The 17,795-nt window shown below is 42.7% G+C and overlaps 1 pseudogene across 1 annotated transcript; it reads left to right on the top strand.

Annotated features, from left to right (window-relative positions):
- Positions 1–13,911: 13,911 nt before the first annotated feature.
- LOC123065900 (chlorophyll a-b binding protein, chloroplastic-like) lies at positions 13,912–14,978 on the top strand (annotated as a pseudogene). The gene has a single exon (XR_006431169.1). The product of XR_006431169.1 is annotated as a chlorophyll a-b binding protein, chloroplastic-like (transcript).
- The last annotated feature ends 2,817 nt before the right edge of the window (positions 14,979–17,795 follow it).

Here is a 17,795-nt window from a genome sequence, read left to right as displayed (position 1 = left end):
ATAGATTTCATTCAGTCTGACTCCAACTTTATATTCATACGACGATCGATCTAAAATAAACGGAAATGATAAACGTTCAGATTTTAAGCATGGAAATAAGAACATTTTTCACGGCAAATTTAGATTACACGGCGGCGGCGGCGGCGTCTTGCGGTGGGAAGCAGCTCCTCTGCCGTGCTTTGTGTATCATCGGGCCACTGACCGACGGCGACGGCAGCGTCTTGCGCCATTGTTGGCGTACTCCTGGACGTTGGCCCTAGCTTCAAGGAAGGCCACAATGTTCTGGACTTCGGTCTCTAGGAGCGAGTCAACTGGCAGGAGGAGGCGACTGGCGTTGGTGCAAGGAAGCGGTCGACGGTGGCCATCCATGCCGCTGAGGGGGCACTGGCACCCGCTCGGGGACAGGCGCTGGCAATGGCGCGGTGGAGACATTCGTGTGCACGGACACCGGCACAGGTGCGCACATCAGTGCACGCAGGCGCATGCGCTGGTAGGTGCACGGGCATGTGAAAGTCAGCGGGGACCTCATGGAACCCCGTGGCATCAAGATCAGCGACAATGTGCGGCTCCCAGCCCATCAATGCCACGGGGATTGGCGCTGGCGCAGTCGGGGCGACGGGAGCTGGAACGGGAGCGGGGACAGGCACGGCGTCTTCCGGCAAGGCTGGTTCAAGCTCGTCCCAAAGTGCCTTATGTTCTTGAGACTCCGGCTGGGTGTCTTCCTCAGGAAACTGGAAGACTTAGGGCAGACCATCGTGATGCGGCATGGCATATGGTTAGGTCAGGCTGGTTGGAGGTAGACGACAGGAGAATCGGAGAGGAAGGGAGAAGATTGTAGCGATACCTGGTAGTGCTGGGTTGATTTTAAACTGCGGCACCGGCAACATTAAAAGTGGAAGCAGTTGGGACGAAGGTGGGCGGTGGAGCCTGGTCAAAGGGCTCGCCTCCCGGTGAGCCTGCACAGCGGTCTGCTTGCACGCCTCCCTGTCAGCCAGCGCAACTGTCTGCTTGCACGCCTCCCATCGACTCACACGCTTGCTCGGACGACACCTGCCGATGAGAAGCTGGACTTGTGGCGGCATGTAAACGCCCACGGTTTCAATAGTGAAAGCGTTCGCCTTAATGTGACAGGTCTTTATTCCAAAATACATTGGCTCTTCATTTGTGCAACTTCTCATAAGCAGCTTGTCTCAAATTGAAGAAAAAATTACGTAGGAATATTTGTGCCATATCACGTGACCATGCTTAGTTTCATGAACTTCTGGTCACTTTTGGATTTTCTGAAATTTAAAATCTAGGATTTGAAACAATATCATAACCTGCATCATGCAATAAATTTTCAAGCGATACATCTTTCCTGTTGTATTTCTTAAGAAAGGATTTCGTCAAACATTTTACTTAGTTAGACTTCAGACAAGTTATATATGCAGAGTAAAAGGATAATCCCTCCCTACTAGTGCATTGCCTGATATATTAACTCAAGTACTAGGCACGAACAAACGGGCTCAATTCTGTGCTCATCCTGGTGTAGTAGTAGTAGTACTAGGCAATCCAGTTGATGGGTGACCTTGGGTAGCGGCGACCGAGGGAATTGAACCGTGCTCGGTATGGTAGGTAACGTTGTCTAGTTACTAAAGCATCCCTCCATTGTTCATCGGTAGTCATTATGGACCGGGGACATGAGGAGAATTTCCTAGGGCTGAAATTCTGGCCACCAGATATTTCAACTCGAAATGCGGAGGCTTGACTGGTTGCGTTTGGCTAATGTGCGTACCACGCAGGCCACCGGAAGGACATAAGCCCGGTTTTTCTAGGATCAACACAAGCCAAGGTCTGGCTGGTACGCCGTTGGGTCTTACCATTCAAGAATATGAAAGGAATCTTTTAAATTGCCGAATGAATCTATGTGTATTACAATGCCCGTATTTTCCTTGTAAATAGTAATCTCAACGTGGTAATTGATTTATGACGAGTTCTTGAATTAGAGTGAGTTTGTGATATAGTGATCTCAACATGGATTTCACATTTCATGGTATCCCTAGTAAGTTTTTCATTGCAAATTCAAATTTAAAAGATGAATGGTATAATGGTGAGAAAACTTTGTATGTATCAAGCATATGACCCCCCACACACACGAATACAACAACAATCGAATAAGTATAGTGCATCTATTTTTCCAAACCATATGCATGTATGACACAAATTAAAAAATACTCCTTCTGTTCCTAAATAGTAGTCTTTTGTAGATTTCAACAAGTGACTACATACGGAGCAAAATGAGTGAATCTACACTCTAAAATGTCTATATATATCCGTATGTGGCAGTCCATTTGAAATCTCTAAAAAGACTAATATTTAGGAACAAAGGGAGTAAAATATAAGACATGCATGGTCCTCAATTCAATATTTAAAATGAACAGGAAACTGAAACATGAATATTAAGTCTAGTACTACAGTACATGCAAATGTTGTGTTTAGGCAGAGCTACGTAGATTGTCGGGGGTTAACCCCTCGACCTTAGATAAAATTGTGAAGCTCTGTTTAGGATTGTTTAGATTATATTTGTCCCCACCCTCCCAAACACCGATTGGTTGTGCACCCAATCCTCCCCGGGAGAATATCATGTGCCCCCACACTTTAGATGCTATATGCTGATACGAGTTGCTTGGAGCTTGTAGATCTGAGATATAGCATCTCACATGATGTCTTAATATTTTTACACGAAACCTTAATGAGTTTAAGAATTGCACACAATTTGTACAAAAACTACTCAGATGCCCTTGGATCCCATATCCAACGACCTCGAAGTTTGTATCATCGTAGCATCTAAGATGAAGGAGGAAATCATATTCTCCTGTATGTAAGAATATCATGTGCTACCACACCTTAGATGCTTTGGTGATACAAGCTCTTCAGAGCCGTTGGATTTGTGACCCAACAACTCCTCGGTGGTTCGAATGTTTCTTTTGCAGAAAATCCCTCAAAGAGTTCGACCACTGCTTACAAGCATAAAGACTGCTCAGATGCCATTGGATCTCAGATCAAACGACCTCGAAGATCGTATCACCGTAGCATCCAAGCTGCGAGAGCACCTGATGTTTTCTCGCACGGGAGAATATGAGGTGCTCCCGCACCGTAGATTCTATGGTGATACGAGTTCACGGAGATCTAACGGCTAACAGTAGGAGGTTTGAATGTTTTTGTAATATACGCCAGAGAGAGTTTGGGAATTGCACAGAAAGTACAAGCACTACGCATGTGGCATCTGATCACAGATCATACGACCTAGATGCTCGTATCACTGTAGCGGCTAATTAAGTTACGAGGAGCACCTAATATGAGCAAGGGGGAGCCGTTGGATCCAAGATGCATGGCACACACGAGGCCTGAATATTTTATTTGCAAAAAAACCCTTGGAGAGTTTGGAAATTGCGCATAATTACAAAGACTACTTCCAAGCCATTGGATCTTAGTTCCAACGATGTAAAAACTCATATCACCATAGCATCTAAGCTGCGGGGTGGATGTGATATCCTATGCCGCTATCATTTTTGTTCGTAAACTTGCAAAGTATGTGTAACTCGTGCCGTTACTTGTCTAACGCGCAAAGTGTTTGTTCAAAAAAAAACCATCCTACATTGAAATATCGGAACAACACACTGGGGTCCCACTTGTCATTGATCAAATTTGGACCTAAAACGAACAAATTTGAAAGACGAGATTCGAATTGGCAACCTCGATTATAAAGCGTAAGTCGATAGCCTGAAACGACAACGGTTGTTGGCTTTGTCCCATAATTTGATTTTATACAGTATTACATTGAGTAGAGTAGAGGGAGTGCCTCGTCAACACGTGCATGACCGTTGACTCACTTACTGGTGGTCCCAGGTCTACGACCTCTTCTCTCTCTCCTCTCCATCGTCTAACCTTTAGACGCACAGGCACAAACGAAGAGCGGCGCCAGCTTGTCATGGTGTTATTATAACTAAATAAAGCTTGGAAAATAGAAGAATCGCCTAGAACAAGAGACGTTGTGGCTGGTCGAGACGGAGCTAACCACACCTATCCTCCATGCCACGTTAGCATGATGAAGCTATGTGGCTAGTGGGGTGTTTTCGACCGACTGGCTGGGTCCCAAGGTCGAACCATAGTTACTATGTCTGATACAGTATATTTTTACACGCACATTTTCCCTCCGTGCCGAGACGTGGCACGCCCTATAGCGCGGTTTTGGGGTCCTCCCGGGTGGTGCACGTATATATTCTTCCTTGCCGAGACGTGGGACGCCCTACCGCGTGTTTTTTTGGGTCTTCCTCGGTTATAGCGCTGAAGCAAGTAAATGGGTCGTCAAATCACGAAAGACCACATTTCCCGCCGAGTACATCAGTGAAGCACGGTGGCTAGTGATAACCCACAAGTATAGGGATCGTTTGTAGCCTTTTCGATAAATAAGAGTGTCAAACCCAACGAAGAGCTAAAGGTAGAACAAATATTCCCTCAACTTCTATCGACCACCGATACAACTCTATGCACGCTTGACGTTTGCTTTACGTAGAACAAGTGTGAAACTAGAAGTACTTTGTAGGTGTGATAGGATAGGTTTGCAAGATAATAAAGAGCACGCAAATAAAATCTAGGGGCTGTTTAGATAAGACATGACTAAGTTAGTTTAGTAGAGAGCTTTTGTCAACAAGAAAGTTATTTGTCCCTAGGCAATCGACAACAAGTACCGATAATCATTCTTGCAATTTTACATGAGGGAGAGGCATGAGTTTAACATACTTTCTCTACTTGGATCATATGCACTTATGATTGGAACTCTAGCAAGCATCCGCAACTACTAAAGATCATTAAGGTTGTGAAACCCAACCATAGCATTAAGTATCAAGTCCTCTTTATTCCTATACGTCATACCCCACCTACTCGGGTTTAAGTTTCTGTCACTCTCGCAACCCACCGTAAGCAAACCATGAACATATTGCAACACCCTATAGCGGGGGCCCCTCATGTTTGTGCGAGACAGAGAGCATAGTAGGATAACACCATAAATAAAATATACAATCATACCAACCAAGATCACGATTAACCCACAGGACAAAACGGATCTACTCAAACATCATAGGATAACCATAGATCATTGGGAAATAATATGTGGAGTTGAGCACCATTTTAAGTAGAGATTACAGCAGGGAGAAGAGGTGTTACACCGGTGCATAGAGGGGAGAGAGTTGGTGTTGATGGTAGCAAGATTGTTGATGTAGATCACCGTCTCGATCATTGCCCCGGTGGCACTCCGGTGGCACTGGAAGCGAGGGGGGCAGAATCCCCTCCTTCTTCTTCTTCCTTGGCCTCCTCCCTAGGTGGGAGAAGGGTTTCCCCTCTGGTCCTTGGTCTCCATGGTGGCGGAGGGGCGGGAGCCCCTCCAAGACTGGGTCTCCCTCTCTGTTCTCTTCTGTTTCGCGTTCCCCAGATCTGGCCGAAAACCGTTTCTTATATTCCCGGAGATCTGTAACTTCGATTGCGCTGAGATTTTAACACGATTTTTTCCGGATATAAGCTTCCTTGCGCCCAAAGTAGAGATCCAACCGACATATGAGGTGGGCACAACCCACCACCGTGCGCCAGGGGCCTCTGGCGCACCCTGGTGTCTTGTGGGCTGTGTGGGCCTCCGTTTGCAGTGATTCCAACTCCCAAAATCACATATATTTCAAAACAATTCTCTGTAAAATTCTGTTGCATTTGGACTTCGTTTGATATGGATACTCTGCGATACAAAAACATGCAGAAAACAGGAACTAGCACTTGGCACTGGATCAATAGGTTAGTCCAATAAATCATATAAAAAGTTGCCAAAAGTATGTAAAAGTTGTATAATATTGGCATGAAACAATAAAAAATTAAAGATACAACAGAGACGTATCAGCATCCCCAAGTTTAATTCATGCTCGTCCTCGAGCAGGTAAAATGATAAAAAGATAATTTTTGATGTGGAATGCTACCTAGCATAAACTTCATCATATGTCTAGTCATGGCATGAATATTAAGAACATAAGTGATTCAAAGCAAATAGTCTATAATTTGACATAAGGACATCAATACTCAGGCATCCCAATAAACAATCATGTCTTTCAAAATAACAACGCTAAAGAAAGTTATCCCTACAAAATCATATAGTCTTGTCATGCTCTATCTTCTTACACAAAGTATTTATCATGCACAAACCCCGATGACAAGCTGAGCAATTAGTTCATACTTTTTTAACCGCGCTTCAACTTTTTCAACCCTCACACAAACATGAGCGCAAGCCATGGATATAGCACTATAGGTGGAATAGAGTATGATGATAGGGGTAAATATAAGAAGAAAAAGGTAAGAAAGTCTCACATCGACTGCGGCTAACCAACGGGCTATGGAGATGCCCATCAATCGATGTCAACGTGAGGAGTAGGGATTGCCATGCAACAAATGCACTAAGAGCTATAAGTGTATGAAAGCTCATATGAAACTAAGTGGGTGTGCATCTAATCCTATAATGAAATATTCTAACTAGTAATATGAAAGTGACAACATAGGAGACTCTCCAAATGAAAAACTGGTGCTACTTTGAAGCACAAGTGTGGTAAAGATACTAACAATGCCCCTTCTCTCTTTGTTTATTTTTCTTTTTCTTTCTTTTCCTTTTTTTTTCTTTTTTCTTTTTTCTCTCTCATTGTCCGGAGTCTCATCCCGACTTGTGGGGGGAATATAGTCTCCATCATCCTTTCCTCACTAGGGCACTGCTCTAAAATGAATAATGATGATCATCCCACTTCTATTTACTTATAACTCAAAAGAAAATAAAAATTACAACTCGATACCTATGACAAAGTATGACTCTATATGAATGCCTCTGGCAATGAATCAGGATGTGCAATGATCTAGCGTAACATGTATGAAAAATGATGAACGGTGGCTGAGCCATAACTACTATGTCATCTATATGATCATGCAAAGCAATATGACAATGAATGCTCAAGTCATCAAACGGAAGTGGTGGAAGTTGCATGGCAATATATCTCGGAATGGCCATGGAAAAGCCATAATAGGTAGGTATGGTCGTTGTTTTAAGGAAGATATAATAAGGCTTGTGTGTGATAGAGCGTATCATATCACGGGGTTTGGATGCACCGGCAAAGTTTGCACCGACTCTCGATGTGAGAAAGGGCAATGCACGGTACCATAGATGCTAGCAAATTACGAAAAGGTAAGAGTGCGTATAATCCATGGACTCACATTAGTCATAAAGAATTCATATACTTATTGCAAAAGTTTATTAGCCCTCGAAGCAAAATACTACTATGCATGCCCCTAGGGGATAGATTGGTAGGAAAACCATCGCTCGTCCCCGACCGCCACTCATAAGGAAGAGAATCAATAATAAATCATGCTCCAACTTCATAGCATAACGAGAGACTATACGTGCATGCTTCGGGAATCACAAACCTTAAAACCAATATTCCTACTAACCACAACCGTTTACTAGTACCCCCACACATTATCATCTCTATATCGCAAAACTATTGCAAGGAATCAAACATATCATATTCAGTGATCCATAAGTTTTATGTAGGATTTTATGACTAACCATGCAATTGACCAATTCCTGTTGATTCTCTAAATAGATCTAAGTGAAGCATGAGAGTTTAATTCTTTCTACAAAAGACCATTCTCTAATAAATATAAGTTAAGCAAAAGAGCATTCTTCAAATAACGGTTTTCTATGTGAAGAGAAACATGCAATCCAAACTTCAAATGGTATAAGTGAAGCACATGAAGCATTCTATAAAGCCATACTCAAAAGATATAAGTGAAGTGAAATGAGCATTCTATAAATCAACCATGGACTATCTCATACCAGCATGGTGCACAAAAGAAAAATGAAAACTAAAAGCAAAAGACACTCCAAGATTTGCATATCATGTGAACGAAACGAAACCGAAAACATACGATACTTGCTGAAGAAAGATGGGATGCCTTCCAGGGCATCCCCAAGCTTAGACGCTCGAGTCTCCTTGAATATTTACTTGGGGTTCCTTGGGCATCCCCAAGCTTGAGCTCTTGCCTCCTCTCCTTCTCCTCATATCGAGAACTCCTCGATCTTTGATCACTTCATCCATACAAAACTCAACAGAAAACTCAGTAAGATCCGTTAGTATAATAAAGTAAATCACTACTCTAAGTACTGTTGCAAACCAATTCATATTTGTTTTTGCATTGTAGCTACTGTAATATAACTTTTCCATAGCTTATACTACCGATAAAAATCGATAGTTCCATCAAAACGAGCAAAACAATGCATGAAAAACAGAATCTGTCTTAAATAGGACATTCTGTAGTAATCTGAACATTCACCATACCTCTAGTACTCCAACAATTCTGAAAAAAATAGGAAAAATAAACAATTTGTATAGAAAGATAGTGCAAAAAGTTTCAGAACCATTTGATGTTCCAGTAAAAAAAATGTAAAATCGAGCACTATAGCCGAAGTTTCTGTTTTGCACCGCACAAACCAACAAGCAATCTAAACATCCTAAAGGCAAATCTTGGCACATTATTTTTATAATACAATGGAATTTTACAAGGGATAATTATTTTTGTGATAATATTCATGAAAAATTCTACATTGTTTCCATGAGCATGAACACAAGTGTTCAAGGTCGACCTCACTTCTTCAATGCATAACTTCCAATTGCTTCTCTTTTGTGAAAAAGTTTTTAAGTTCCCCTCTATATTTTTTTGTTTTTAAACTTTAAAAGCACTCAACAGAAATAAATGACTCTTTAAAACTTCCAGGTTGTCTCCCTGGCAGCGCTTTCTTTAAAGGCATTAAGCTATGCATAAAGTGCTCAAGTAATGAATCCACCCGGATCCCAAGGTATATCAAAGACAATTTGAATTAACAATGATTTGGCATTTAGTAGTGAGCACAAAGCAACATATATCATGCAATGATGAAGTTTAACTCTCTTCCTATGCATCGGCATGTCATACAAGAACAATTCATGCAATCAAGTAAAGGCCAATACATAGCATAAGCAGTTTCTTGCAATTCTATCATGTTGGAAACATAAAGAGGCGGAGATGTAATTCCTCTCTCATAATAATTGCAAGTAGGAGCAGCAAGGACCGAGGGAGTCCTGGATTAAGGGGTCCACGAGCGTCCGAACTATGTAACATGGGCCGGACTAATAGGCTATGAAGATACAAGACAGAAGACCTCTCTCCGTGTCCGGATGGGACTCTCCTTTGCGTGGATGGCAAGCTTGGCGTTCGGATATGTAGATTCCTTCCTTTGTAAACTGACTCTGTACAACCCTAGGCCCCTCCGGTGTCTATATAAACCGGAGGGTTTAGTCCGTAGAGGCAATCATAATCATAATCATATAGGCTAGACTTCTAGGGTTTAGCCACAACGATCTCGTGGTAGATCAACTCTTGTAATCCTCATACTCATCAAGATCAATCAAGAAGGACGTAGGGTATTACCTCCATAAAGAGGGCCCGAACCGGGGTAAACATCGTGTCCCCTGTCTTCTGTTACCATCGACCCTAGACGCATAGTTTGGGACCCCCTACCAGAGATCCGCCGGTTTTGACACCGACATTGGTGCTTTCATTGAGAGTTCCGCTGTGTCATCACCAGAAGTTCGATGTCTCCATAAATAATCTACAACAATGCTGCCCTGGGGGAGGTTTTCCTCCCGGTTAGATCTTTGTGTTCGGCGGCTTCGCGTTGCGGGCCAACTCGCTTGGCCATCTAGAGCAGATCGACAGCTACGCCCTAGGTCACCAGATTAGTTTTGGAAACTTGGATTATGTCGCTAACATCCGAGGAGACTTGATCTTCCAAGGATTCACGACCCCAACCTCCGCTCTGGCCTTAGAGCCAGAACTCGTCGCCAGGTGATACGTCTCCAACGTATCTATAATTTTTGACTGTTTCATGCTATTATATTATCTGTTTTGGATGTTTATGGGCTTTATTATGCACTTTTATATTATTATTGGGACTAACCTATTAACCCAGAGCCCAGCGCCAGTTTATGTTTTTCCTTGTTTTAGAGTATCGCAGAAAAGGAAAATCAAACGAAGTCCAATTGACCTGAAACTTCACATAACTTATTTTTGGAACGGAATCAATCCAGAAGACTTGGGGTGTACGTAAGGGAAGCAACGAGGAAGGCACGAGGTAGGGGGTGCCCCTCCCGGGCGCGCCCTCCACCCTCGTGGGCCCCGTGCCCTCCTGACGTATTTCTTCTCCTATATATACCCATATACCCTAAAAACTTCGGGGAGCATAATATATCGGGAGTTCCGCCGCCAGAAGCCTCCGTAGCCACCGAAAACCAATCTAGACTCATTTCGGCACCCTAGTCTCTCGAATTGCATGTAACTGCTAAGCTTTGATTTCAGGTCAAGACCGTGCACATAAAACAACTTAATCCTTTCCTTTTCATATATCATCATTCACTGAAGTTTCACAGCTATCATGTTCAAACCAAAACATTTGCTCATCTGAAAAAAATGAACTACAATTTGTAAACATTTGCCCTACAAGCATTATCACAACACATTCCAAGCAAAATCCATCCACATGTAAACTCGAACGTGCACTGGAAAAATCATGCGGCAAGCACTCATCAAGAAATAGTCATCATTATATTCGCACAATATCCAACCTACAGCAAGTACTCATCCCATACAAAATCAGGAACAAAAATTGAACAGACAGAGGATGCAAGAGGAAGGAGAGGGTGGGTGAGGGAAGAGGGGGGGGGGGGGAGGGACGACGAAGGAGTGGTGGCTACCTGCCTATGGACTGGTCGCCCGCGTAGCTCCGGGCGGTGGCGCTGCTGGGCGGGTCGGCTGCTCCAGGGAGGGAGGCGCTGCTAGTGGGAGCAGCTGCTCGACGGAGGGAGGCGCTGCTGGGATCCTGTACCGACGTCGGGGCAGCGGAGGCTTCTTCGGCCGGCTGGGCGCTCCGCGGCGGACGGCCGACAGTAATGGCGGCGGGACGGCGGCGGCTAGGAACCCTAATATTATTTTTTTGACACTTGGCTAGGAACCGTACTAGTCTCTCTGAAGCCTGAAGGGCGAAGGAAACCCCTGCGAGTCCTACACGGTCCACAGCTCGCCTACAGCAGGTATTGGCCCGGCCAGTAACCGCGTCCCATCATCATGCTAATGTCATGTCGTTTTTCCACTTCCGTTTTTAATCACATTTTCCTATATATATATTACGAAAATACTTTACATAATTTTTTGAAAGGTTAATCTTGTATTTGAAAAATGAAAAACGTGTATAGAACATGTTTATACATTGTAAAAAATGTTTGTATTATTAAAAAAGAATGATAGGTCATAAAAAATGTATGCTACATTTAGAAAAATGTTCACAAGTTTCATAAATGTGTTCATGACATTTTCAAAAAAGAAGGTTTGTACAATGTAAAAAAATGTTTGCTTAATTCAGGAAAATTGTTTATCATTAAAAAATCCAACGTGTACATAACAAATATTTAACATGTACTAAAAATGTTCAAAACATGATTTTGTAAAAATATTAAACATGTATTTGAAAATGTGAAACATTTATATAAAATCAATTTTAGATGTATAAACGAAAAGTGTACAATGTGTATGAAAAAAACTAGAAATCAAATATATATTAAATAATGTTTATTATGTACTGGAAAGATTTTAAACGTGTGTAAAACAATATTCCTAATGTATACGAAAAATACAATGCATATGAAAAATGTAGACATGTGTTGAAAAAAAGAAAAATGAAAAGAAGGCAAAAGCAAAAAAAAGTCAGAGAAATCAGTGAAACCTAGAGAAACAAAACCAAGAAAGTAACACGGAAAAACGAGGAAAAAAATAGAAAGGTAAAAGAAAAAACAGATGAAGAGACCAAAAAACCAAAGAAAAAATGAAAGTGAAACCAAAACTGAAAAAAGCGCTATAGAAAACTTGAGGAAAACAATACAAACAGTGGAAAACCGAAAGAAAAGAAAACCGTGTGGCACGCTATAATGTTGGGCGGGCCTGCTAGCGCCCGCCCATTGGTGATTCTTATTAGAAATCAGTAAAGGGCGATATATAGCCTTGGCGGTTGCATGCGGTCGGCTTCGCCATGTTGGGCCGGTACCTGTGGTTGTCTAGTAGACGGCCTTTCAATTGTTGTCTATGTAGTGGATGACACAATTTGGTACACAAAAGTAACTCTTTTTGAGGCTAATTATTCTTATTTTTTGGAATTTAGGACGGTAAAACTGAACCTAATCCCTAGTCTCTCACGCCTTCAGACACCTGGACCGTACATTTTTCTGATCTGGCCGTCTGATCTGATCTAGGCGCCTCGTTTGTGTTTCGTGGGCTGCTCTCCTAAGGAGACGCTACTCTGGCGGCTGAAACAAATATATTGGTTGATTGGAGTATTCGGCCTAAGGGACCGACCCATTAGGTAGCTAGGGATGATGAGTGTTTGCGTGGTTCCCATGCGGATGCAAAGGCGATGGCTCGAGAGCGACTTCTCTCTCTCCCCCATCTAAGGGACAACGACACTAACGATCCGAACCCATGACGACTTCGCTCAACTTTTGTGTAGATAGGACGATTGGATGGAACCCGCCACTTCCCCGGCCACTCTGATTCCCCAATGACTACGAAGTTGAATGACTTATCCTCTTCTTTGTTGTCACCTTATCGAGGGCCTTGCCCGCCTGGCTTCTTCATCCGCTTGCCGTTGGCTGAAGCAACTAAAGGGGGGCCGGTTGTCTTTGTGACGGCGTAGCCTTGCGGCCGACCTTCGTGGACGGCGTGACAAAGAGCATGGTGGTCTTCGTTCCGAGCCATATCCTTGCCGCATTCATTTACGCTGGTGGTGTAACGCTGGCGGGAGGAGTCGCCTATGGTGCAAAGGTGGTGGGCGGTTCCATTCCCGATGCAATTGGGGTGTCCGGGCCTGCAGTGGCTATCTGGTGCCTGCAATGGCGGGGGCAGGAAGAGGAGGCGCCGCGGGCACGAGAGGAGCAACGAGAATCTTTTGTTGAAACTTTGAGGCGCTCAAATTTACGCTAATTGGGAAACTTTCGAGGCTTAACTTCTTAAACTTTTGAGTTAACCGTTTGAGGGTTTGGTTAGCTACAACTTAACTCCTTAACATGAAATCCTTTGAAGAGTTAAGCGTTTTTGAGAATTCAGTTAGTGATGCTCTAAGATGTCAAAATAACGCTGTGGCAATTGATGCTCTCTGTGGACAAGTTTGTGTTTGCCTTTGGTGTTATTTACTCTTTAGTTAAAAAAATCACACTTAACATGTTCTTGTTTTTCAAGACGTGGCTCATTTTGGTAATGCCTTTATTCTAGTAGGAGTAAAAGAGGCGAACTTTTATTTTTACATGGCGTATTCTCGGATGTTGAGGCTTTCATGTATAGTTCACCAGCAAAGAAAGTAATAAAGAAATAAATAATGATCGTATGGCCTAAAATTGCCATCACTTTCTTGACCACACTTGCGCCGCCTACTTCATCAGAGACAAGTTTACTGCCACGTTGCATGCAGACCGTGAGCTAGCTGATGATGTGAGAATCAACATGTGATCCATCATCCAATCACACGTCTCCATTCTCCAACAAGATCCCTAGGCCTAGCCACAACATATCTCCTTTCTCTGGGTCTCAAGTTGCCACGTCCTGAGGGATGACGAGATCCCTGCTGCACCAATAGCATCGAAGATCACGATTTTTTCCCTGTCTATATCTATCTTGTCGGTACACACACAGCACAGACCAGAGCACAAATCCCCTATGTTAGCTCCAGTTCCTTAAATAGCTTCCATCCTCCACACGTCTCAAACCATCTCCACCACTCTTCAGTTTTCATTGTTTGGAGAACACACAATACACCTCCCACCTTAGCAGCGCAATGGCGACCACCACCATGTCCCTCTCCTCGACCTTCGCCGGCAAGTCGGTGAAGAACGTGGCTTCATCAGCTCTCTTTGGTGAGGCCCGTGTCACTATGCGCAAGACCGCTGCAAAGGCCAAGCCGGTTTCATCAGGCAGCCCCATGGTACGGTGCCGACCGTGTGCTCTACCTCGGCCCGCTTTCCGGAGAGCCCCCGAGCTACTTGACCGGCGAGTTCCCCGGCGACTACGGATGGGACACCGCCGGGCTCTCGGCCGACCCCGAGACCTTTGCCAAGAACCGGGAGCTCGAGGTGATCCACTGCCGGTGGGCCATGCTCGGTGCGCTTGGATGCGTCTTCCCCGAGCTTCTTGCACGCAACGGCGTCAAGTTCGGCGAGGCGGTATGGTTCAAGGCCGGTTCCCAGATCTTCAGCGAGGGTGGCCTCGACTACTGGGCAACCCCAGCCTCGTGCAGCGCACAAAGCATGCCTTGCTATCTGGGCATGCCAAGTCGTGCTCATGGGCGCTGTTGAGGGGTACCGCATTGCTGGCGGCCCACTCGGTGAGGTAGTCGACCCACTCTACCCCGGGGGCAGCTTCGACCCACTGGGCTTGGCTGACGATTCCAGAGGCATTCGCGGAGCTCAAGGTGAAGGAAGTCAAGAACGGTCGCCTCGCCATGTTTCTATGTTTGGCTTCTTCGTGCAGGCCATCGTCACCGGCAAGGGCCCACTCGAGAACCTCGCTGACCACCTCTCCGACCCTGTCACAACAACGCATGGGCGTTTGCCACAAACTTTGTCCCGGCAAGTGAGGCGTTGGCGCTCGCTAGCTGCGAGTTGTAGCCATATATCAAGGCAACTGCGGTGAACTGCACACATAATGGGTGGTTCAAATTGTAACATCATGGTGTAAATTACAAGGATCTTTGGGGAAATGGTTTGATCTGCCCGCTTGCTTCATGTCCTGGATGTAGCCTGTGTGTTGCTCCATGAGAAATGAGAACGATGAATACTTGGGCGTTACTTAGTCAGAGGTCGCTCTTCGTGATGGCAACTTATGCTCTCATTTTCTTATGGTCCATCGACCATCGTGATCATGCTGTCTGTTCGGAGAGCCCGTTTGCTTGTATGGTTGAACGCCGGCCAGCCCAAAGTTGTACAAAGAGTCATTTTCGTTCAGTTTTACTAATGCATTGGCATGCAATGTTTCTGAAAGTTCGTGAAAAAACTGAGCACCCCTGAACCTAGGCTTGAAGTGTACTAGGGCAAAGGAATTCTGAAAGCATAGTGACAGCGTTCACTCTAGTGTTGTGAATGGCTCGGCAGATATTGCAGTGTATTTCTCCATGAAGTATGTGGATGGACGCATAGACGTATTTTATGGACAGGAATATATAGGTAGCTCTATAATTTTGCTTGTATTTTTAGGGACATCTTTTATAAGGTTGTGCGGGGTGGATTGAGGCATGCAGCTACATGTATTTATGGACAGGAATTGCTAACTCTGTAATTTTGCATGGATAAATTAGTGAAGGACAGGAATTGCTAGCTCTGTAATTTTGCTTCTATTATGATGTTGTGTTATGACGCTCTTAAATATTTTCTTGCTCACATGTACGATAAACACGGTAAGAACTGTATCATGGCAAACTACTGTTTAATTACCATTGTAGTTTAATAAACTGTAAGTGAACCTTGGGTGCTTATATGGCAACTCAAGTTAGGAACAGTTAGACAGATGAATATTACTCCCTCTGTTCCAAAACTATTGTCGTGGTTTTAGTTCAAATTTTAAACCAAAACCACTACAATAATTTTGGAACGGAGGGAGTACCTACAATAATTAGCATGTAGGGTTTCTACACTTCACGATATCTTGAACTAGTAAAGCGGTGATCGGCGCCTACTTCGGACCTCACAACAGACTATTACTGTGTAGTGGAAATGAATTATATCCTCGATTTTAAATAGTTTCAACACACTTTCTTTAGAGAACCAACCAGTGGATATATGGTTAGGAGGGTGGTGGTATCCCTAGCCCACCAGCAATCAAATCTCAGCTGATGCTTTGGTGTCTCATTAATGCAAACTATTGTTTCAGTAGGAGGTGACATTTCTGTCGATAGTGGAGTGCCCGTGGTGACTTCGTCAATCTTGAAACTCCACAACTCCAACCCATTTTTCAGTAGGCGTTGTGTCGTTGTGTGCGTCTACATTCGTAATCGTTATTTTTTAAGTATGTTCCTTAATGTCCTAATTAAATGACGTATGCGACAAGGACGTGGTTCAAAGGATGGTGGAGTGCATCGGTACAATGACAATGCACCCCTCGTGCTCTGATGGATTAGCATCATTCTCTGCAATGCTCTGGTTTATTACTTAATACTTGCAGACGTTGGACATTATTCCAGTATACCAATCTTGCATATTTCAAGTCAATTTCACAAATATTTCATATTTTCCAGTAAAACATCTACAAATATTTTTGTGTGTTATATTTTGATCAGAGTTGGCATTTACTTCAGCACATTCTTAAGAAATCAATTCTATTCATTTTTCTGAGTTATATCAGTGAGATATCATTTTTTAAAAATATGCACGGACAACCACAGGAAATGCAATTATTTCAATCAATATCATAAACATATCACAAGGTTTTGCACAAATTTCAATTATTCTAGTCATATTTCAATCAAATTTAATTAGTTTCCTGCATTTAAAACTCTTTTTTTTACAAAATCATTTATAGATATCACAGATATTTCAATTATTCCAGTCATATTTGAATCATCTTCAGGATCAGTTTAGAGATATTTCACACAAAGTTCAATTATTTCAGTCATATACAAATTCATAAACATTTCATATAGGTATCGAATATTTCATTGTTTACTTTTTAAAAAAAAATATGCTTCATTAAAAATTGTAATATGAATGAAATAGTTAAAATAAAATGTGAAGTATTATTGAACATTTGTTAAGTTGATGTGACCACTGAAAAAATGTTGGAAAAGATGAAATTTCATTGGAATACTACTCCCTCCAATCCTATATAAACTTTGTGGTTTTAATTGAACTAAAACCACAAAAGTTATTTGGATCGCGCGGGGGGGGGGGGGGGGGTATTTTAAAGTGAAAATTTGTTGCAAGATTATTGAAATGATATTTGTAACCTATCGTGACACTTGATTTCACATCTTTAATTTCTTAAGTCTTTGAAAAAATTTATACTTGTTTTTTTTATGTTTTCAAAGTATTTGAATTGTTTTCGATTTGGTGTAAAAATATTTTGAATGTTACAAAATATTATTTTAAGTATGTTAGGTCTATTAATACGAAACCCCCAAAATCCATAATGCAACACATGCAATGGTGACACCACATGATCGATTGATCTCTTCATTGTTGCGCTTCCCATGTCATATGTGTTTTTATTTTGTTGTATTTTGACCACTCTAGTTGCCTGTTGGTTTAACATGGAATGTTCCTATGCAATTTACTCTCTTTTGATTGATCATTGGATAACTTACTGAGTTGAATTTAAATGCTAAAAATAACATGGCCAATTTACAACTATCCACACCTTCGCAGAAACCTTAAGGGCCCTTTGATTCAAAGAAATTCCATAGAATTTTTGGAGGATTTAAATTCTTAGGAATTTTTCCTATGTTGGTCCCTCGGTTCACATGATTGGATCCCATAGGATTTTTTCCCTATGAAATCTTGCACTACATTTCATAGGAAATCTAATATCCACTCTGACCTCTTTTTACAATTCCTTTGTTTTTTTCTATGGCATTAAACACTCCTTGCTATTCATATAGGATTCAAGTGGGCATG

This window comes from Triticum aestivum, chromosome 1A (assembly GCF_018294505.1).
Source record: "Triticum aestivum cultivar Chinese Spring chromosome 1A, IWGSC CS RefSeq v2.1, whole genome shotgun sequence".
Classification (NCBI taxonomy): domain Eukaryota; kingdom Viridiplantae; phylum Streptophyta; class Magnoliopsida; order Poales; family Poaceae; genus Triticum; species Triticum aestivum.
Note: the sequence above shows the minus strand (reverse complement) of the source record. Positions and strands in the feature narration are given on the sequence as shown.